This window comes from Marmota marmota, unplaced genomic scaffold, assembly GCF_001458135.2.
Source record: "Marmota marmota marmota unplaced genomic scaffold, marMar, whole genome shotgun sequence".
Taxonomy (NCBI): domain Eukaryota; kingdom Metazoa; phylum Chordata; class Mammalia; order Rodentia; family Sciuridae; genus Marmota; species Marmota marmota.
The window spans coordinates 4,436,749-4,443,818 of record NW_025999969.1 but is presented as its reverse complement, the minus strand read 5'-3'; the positions used below and the strand labels follow the sequence as shown (position 1 = coordinate 4,443,818).

General features: G+C 43.7%; 1 protein-coding gene across 8 annotated transcripts in view; it reads right to left on the bottom strand.

The window, feature by feature from the left end:
• The window catches only part of LOC107154372 (LIM domain containing preferred translocation partner in lipoma), a 608,084-nt gene that overhangs the window by 598,007 nt on the left and 3,007 nt on the right, over positions 1-7,070 (bottom strand). The window contains exon 1 of one of the 8 annotated variants that reach the window (XM_048804051.1): positions 6,139-6,344. The exons of the other annotated variants lie outside the window; for them this stretch is intronic. The gene's annotated coding sequence lies outside the window, so the exon portion shown is untranslated. Of the gene's footprint in view, positions 1-6,138; positions 6,345-7,070 lie in introns of those variants that run through there. 8 annotated transcript variants of the gene reach the window in all.

The following is a 7,070-nucleotide window of genomic DNA, read 5'->3' as shown; positions in this document are numbered from 1 at the left end:
GGGGGGGCGGGGTCAAGGGACAAAGGGAAACTGTTCCTTGGCTTTGACTTTTTGAATAAGAAAGTCAACACCTATTTCATGGACCCTGACCTTGAAAAAAGTTGTTGGGGCTCCTTAAGTAAATTCCAGGCCCCCATCAGGGCCCAAGTTCCTCCAGCTGGTGAACACAGCATGGAAAATAGGATGGAAATCACAGAATCAAAGGAACTGCACTCCACTCTTAGATTTTCCACTTATTAGCTATGGAATCTCGAGCAGAGTGCTTCCTTTTAACATGGGCACTGTCTGCCCATGTTTGTAAAATGGAGACAATAATACTCAAAGCGCTAGGTTCTTGTGAGAACAGCTCAGCTGTGAGACTGAATAGGGGGACGTGTATTTCTACTTGTGAGCCGGCATGTTTAGAATAGGTGCCCCTCCTCCTGAAAGCTGCCGTGTTGATAGAGGTACTATAACAACTGTCCAATTCTCCCAGAGAAGTGGTCTAAATCTGGAGTTGTCAACGATTTTTTCCCCTGTTGAAAATTGAGCTGTATTCCCCAGACAAGTCATTACATCTTTTTGTGCCAAATTGTTTTCATCTTTTAAATGACCCAGTAATCCCACTTTGGGCAATATACATAAGGGAATAATCCAAAAGGAAAAAAGAAAGCAATTTGTTCAGAGATGTTATTCATAGTGCTATTTCTAGCTCTTTATATATCCCTCTATTATAGCACTTATCTCACTGTGCTGTAATTATCCACTCCCCTTCCATACGCCTCCAAATTATCTTTGAATCAATCCCCAGCACCTAGCACAATGCCTGGCATACAGTAAGAACTCAATAAATGTTTGTTGACTGAATGGATAACATGAAGGAAGTTTTAAAAAGAAACTCAAGTGAGCAAAAACAAAAGAGATGAAGTTAAATTGATTTTTTTTTTTTTTTTTTTTTGAGAAACCCTTGTAACTTAACACTGTAAACCATTTGAAGACTGTGTGGAAGAAGCCTTGGGAATGATTTTTAGATTATTTTGTTTATGATCTCTGAGGATCTCTAGGCTTAAGCCAATTGTAGTACAAGGAACAACCAAGGGCATGAGGTCACATGCAGGTGGCTTTGTCCTGGTGGCTGAAGTACAGGGCTCCTTAGGAGTCCTGGATTCTGGACTCAGCCACTACAGTGACCAATTTGCCAAATTCTCTGAGACCAGTTTCTACACTAAAAAATGGAATATTTTCAGGAAAGCCCAGACCATTAAAAGGAACCACAAGCCAGGTATGGGGACACATGCCTTTAATCCCAGCAACTTATAAGGCTGAGACAGGAGGATCACAAATTGGAGGCCAGCTTGGACAACTTGGCAAAACTCTCTCTCAAAATCAAATTTTTTTAAAGAGCTGAGAGTGGCTTCTGATTGAACCCAGGGAGGGCTCTATCTCCAGTACTGCAAAAGAAAGGAATTAAGGGAGCTGAGAAGGGCCAGCAAGTAGAAATTCAAATGCAAATGAAGGCTGGGAAGTGGGAGGTGCCCTACTCAACCACAGTCCTCTAGCCTTGGTAATGTGTTGAAGCCCTGAGGAGCTCCCACCAAGCCTCCCTGGCCCATCCCAGGGGGCAGGGGGCAGAGATAGAAATTTCTACAGAGATTTTGAGTGGGGCTGTAGAAAAGAGGACAGGCCAAGAAACAAATAAGAGCTGGGGATGTAGCTCAGGATGGAATTGTGCTTAGCACACACTAGTCCCTGTGTTCAATCCCCAGCCACGCACAAAAAAAAAAAAAAAAAAAAAAAAGAGGAATATGTTAAATAAGTCCCATAAAGTCAACATCACTCAAAAAGTTCCACATTCTTGGTGGGAAAGAATGCTTTATAAAAATACCCAGGGAGAGCAAAGGAAGCGGCACATTCTGCAGGGCTCATCTGGGGGCATTCCAACAGCTCTTAGCCAGGAAATCAAGTAGGAGGCCACTGCCCTCCATTCCTAGGCCAGAAGCTCAGGGTTAGAAACCAAAGCAGGGAGCACACACACACTCCTGGGTCCCAGAATTCCAGCTGCTCATCTGAGCAACCCCAACTGCACGTGCTTCCACTTCCATCTGGGTCAATTCAGCTTACCATTTCTCTGGAGAAAATTACAATTGACAATCACTCCAAAACATGTCATGAACCTATCTGCTTCTCTCCTGCCTGGTTGCTAGAGCCCTCCTCAAAGTAAACCACCTCTCACCAGGATTTTGAACCAGTCCCCTGCTAGCCTTCTTACTTCTGCTCTTGCCCTTTCCTTACAATGCAACTGCCCCTATAAAATATAACACAGATGGTCCCCCTGGACTCAGGTCTCTACCTGATTAACATCCAGTAGCTCCTACTGGCTCTGTTCTCCTGATTCTCCCCCTGCAGCCTTTGACCTGCTGCCACAGCCACACACTGACTCCCAGTTCACAGATCTGCACTGATGGACTGTCCACCATCAGAATGTCCTCCCCCTGTGTTTGCAGTGCAGACTCCTTGTCACTCAGATCTCAGCTTAAACACCACCTACAGCACTCCACACTTACCATCCTATGCCCTTTGTGAATTCTCTGGATTGCTGATCATAACCTCTTAATTCTCTCTTCGTTTCTTATCTGCCCTCCCCACACCACCACCTTTCTAAAGTGTAAGTTCCAAGGGATCATTGGTTTGTGCATTTAATTTTTCACTCTAAAGCCTCTTCTGGGACACTGCCTAGAATGGTATGAGGCACAGAAGTGGGACACAATAAAGATTTAATGAAATTAGATGAATGCATGGCACAGACAGGAAAAACATGACAGATGACCTCGAGGAAAGTAGCCCATGCTGTGGCTGACATCTTGGGATGACATCTTGACCAGGATCATTAAGCAGGAACAGAATCTTGGAAAGTTCTCTCATTTCTCCAGGATTTGGTTTTCTCACAAATGAAATGAGGGGAACAGCACCTGTCTTGCAGGAGTGTCAGCAGAATCAGAGGTCAACCTGAGGGGTGTTTAATGGAGGGCTCTGAGCAGTCTGAGTGTTCACTGTCATCAGCAGCAACCTCATCCTCCAGGTGAGATCAATGAGCCTCAGAAAAGAGCAGGGCACTGCCCAAACGAAACATGTCCTAGCCTGCCTCTGCCCACCATGCTGCAGACGGGATAGGACACACAACTGCATACCACGCCATTTATTTACATTGAATCCTTTTTTGGAAGAAGGCAGACTAAGTACCTGACAAATGGTGCATCTAGTTCATAATTTTTCTTAATGTAAAAAAGTGGGGAAGAGAGAGAGTTAAGTAAGGTAAAGTAAGAGGACTACAAGAAGAACGAACATAAATCTCATACCATTTATGAAAGGCAGGATTCAAATCTGGCTCAGAGCGACCCAGAGGCCAATACAAAACCAAGCAAAATACCTGTATAAGCTCTTAGGAACACCGAGTTTATTGAAATGTCACAACAATGTGTGAGAAGTTGTCACTATCCGGTTGAGCAGCACCCTGTTTTGACACTCGCTCACTAGCAAGGGTCTAATAGCTGCTTACTCCCGAGCACATGAATTTGGAAGTCAAACTGCTTGGGCTCAAATGCCAAGTCACTAGTGACTGTGACTGTGGGCAACTTAGCTGCTCAAAGCCATAGTTATCTTCCTATAAAATGCACACATCTTACCTCCTATAAGATGCAGGTTAAAAATAATAATACATAAATGGACAAAGTATGGCATATACGTACAGTGAATATTTATTTATTCAACCTTATTAAAAGGAGAAATTCTGACACATGGTATAACAGGATGGACTTTGAGGACATCACAGTTAATGAAGTAAACCAGGCATGCACGCATGCTCGTACGCACACATACACACACACTATTGTATGATTCCACTTAGATGAGGTCCTTAGAAGAGTCACACAGAATACAGAGTTCTGATTGCCAGGGGCACAGGGATATGGGGCTTGTTGATTGTATGTACAGAGGTTCAGTTTTACAGGATGAAAAGTTCTGGAAATTGATTACACAAGCAAAGTGAATGTGCCTAACACCACACAAAGTAAAATTGAGCATCCTGTTTCTAATTTACTGTTAAGTGTATTTTATCAAAATTTAAACTAAAATAATAATAGAACCCACTCTTAGACAGCTATGGAGGTGATTTAATAAGCATTTAGTATACAGCCCAGTGATGGGCACCCAGCAAGAAAGCAATTGTGCCAGTTGTCCCTATTACCTGCATTAGTACACACATTGGTATTACCAGCGCTGACCTCCTAGTGGCCCTGTCCCCAGCACCACAGCAGAAAGTGCCCCCAAACCTCCATTGTTCAAGGCAGTTTTGTTCCACCTCATAAGCAGAGCTTATATCATCTATGGCAGCCTCAGATGGGCAGAGGAGGAGACAGGTTGTACACAGGGCCTTAGGAATCCCATGCAAGTTCTTTCCAGATGTAAAGCAGCCTAGAGAGCAGCTTCCCCTCCTTTCAACATTGGCCAGAACTAATCCAGGACTCAGCACACTTCACTGTTCTATGACCGGTGCCACAGAATGTCACTGGCATCAAAGTGCTTCCACCAACACAGCTAATATCTAATATCTGCTTGCTCCTGAGCACATGCATTTGGAAGTCAAACTGCTTGGGTTCAGCCTTGGAGAAAAAGGAACCAAGTTGATCAGAAACTGAGCTCACCACAAACAGCTGCTCATCATGTAAAATCAGTGGGAGAGGACATCATAGGGCAGTGCCTTCTTAGTCTTGGTCCTCCTTTGTTCACATCAGAACAGGCTAAATTAGTGCACATGTGGTCTGTGTGTGTATGTTGCACAAGTGTGTTTAAAATCTAGTCCAAATCAGGGGTCATCTTTGAAAAGGAATAATACTCCAGAATTCTCAAAATCTGAAGTTTTATTAGCAGTAGGGACTTAGATGGAAAGCCCTGCTCGATTTCTTTCAAGGCCTATGCATAATTTTCACTGCCACAGATGAAACAGAAATAAAAGTCTACACTATTCAGTCTTGCCTTTTGGACAAGCTGTCACCTCCTTTGGGGAAAGAAAAGACAGGCAGCAAGGGAGATGAGAAGGTCACATTAAACAACACTGACAAAAGAAGAAAAAGTTAAACAGAAACCAAAGAAGAAAAAAGAGTAAAATTTAATGGTGGAATGTGATGGACATTATTATCCAAAGTACATGTATGAAGACATGAATTGGTGTGAATATACTTTGTGTACAACCAGAGATATGAAAAATTGTGCTCTATATGTGTAATAAGAATTGTAATGCATTCCGCTGTCATGTATAAATTAAAAATAATAATAATTAAAAAATAAAAAAACAAAGGCAGAAACAAATTCAGACATCTAAGCCCATATCACCAATGAAAAGAGGTGTGAACTAAGAGAAGTAGGCTCTAGTCCTCAATTTCTCACCAACTAGATCAGTAAGTGTGGATAAGTCTAGCATCTCTCAATTTCCTCATCTGTAAATGGGCATCCTCCTCTGCCTTGTCTGGACAACAGCTTAGTCTGGTGGAAGAACAATGAATTGGGAGGTCCGGGTTCCAGTCCCACCTAATTAGCCATGGGTCTCTGGGGAAAGTTAGCCAGGCTCCCTGGGCTGCTCCACCCCTTATCACATTGTAAAATAAGACAGATGGACCAATAACCTCTCAGCCTCCTTCCAACTCTGACAACCCATCAAATCTACACAATGTCTCACATGCAAGGTATTCATTCCAGACCCTGGATACCACACAAATGCTACACACATTGTGAATTCTCTTAATTCCAACCATAACTGTTTTTCAACATAAAACCACCCCTTCTGATTGTGTCTACAAACATCTCTTGTCTGGATGCTCTAGCCCTGGTGATCAGATACACAATACTTCCAAGTTACCTTTCTACCCAACTTAAGCCAGGCCTCAGGTGGGAGGAAATATCCGTCTCATGTTTTTTTTTTTTTTTAAATACAAATCAAGAGCAGATTCCTCAGGCAGATTCCTTTTCTTAGTCCCACTGTGAGAAGTACTCTCCTGGGAAAGCAGCTGTCCACACCCCAAATTAAAACAGCCGGTATTCCCAGCAATATCTCCCATCACCATGCAAGCAAGCCCTGAGTCCCAGGCAGAAACACCATGTACTCACGCGAGGAGGTCAGGCCCCACAGGCTGCTGCCTTCTGTTGTCCCTCACTCCCTCTCCCAGGCCCTCAGTCCCAGAACAGGACACAGCCAGGAGGTGGTCCCGAAGCCTGAGGGGAGCAGAACTGAGACATTCTCTCCTCAACCTCCAGAACAAGGGGCAGAGGAATGGAGGGGGCAGGGCAGGACAGGGGGAGGGGGGCGACTTTGTTTCTGGAAACAAGAATTCAAATCCTGCTTCTCCTAAACCCTGAGTCACCACCTTCTCTTCCAATAGATCAGTGTGGTGGGTAAACATTTCCAAATATGGAGAAGCAGGCTAGAGGATGTCAGAAAAATCACCCTTCTCTCCTCTGGCATTTGAAGAACATGCCCCACTGAAGACAGAATTCTTTACTTAGAGTAAATTATTAACCCCCACAGAAGGGGAGTCTCAACAATTCCATACACCGTCCTGCCACAGGAGAAAGCCTCAAGGAAGTGATTGGTTTGAGGGCTTTAAATTCACCTTAGGAATGGGACCATCCAAAATGCAACAATATGAAATAAATTTACTCATCCAGGGAAGGAGGCAGCATTTTCAGTGATGCCCCTGAGCTGGTTGCCAGGAACCTAGTCCATGGTACATAGGGCATTGAAAGGAGTAACAACAGGACCTATCCCTGACTCTCTTGGGAATTTAGAACAGTATGAGTTCTACACGGAGCAGACAGCAGGCTTGAGGTTGCAGAATAAAACCAGACTATCAACAGAACTTTGTTGTTGTTGGACAGAAGACTGAGTTGCCCAGTTTAATTCGTAAAATTAATTCTGACCTTGAGATCCCATGAAGTGTTCTAGGAGTAAGTTGAACCAGTGAAGCCAGTCAGGAATGAATCTCATCTAAAAATTACTCCAGAGTGAAGAGAAAGAATGAGAAAGAGGGAAGGAGGGGGAG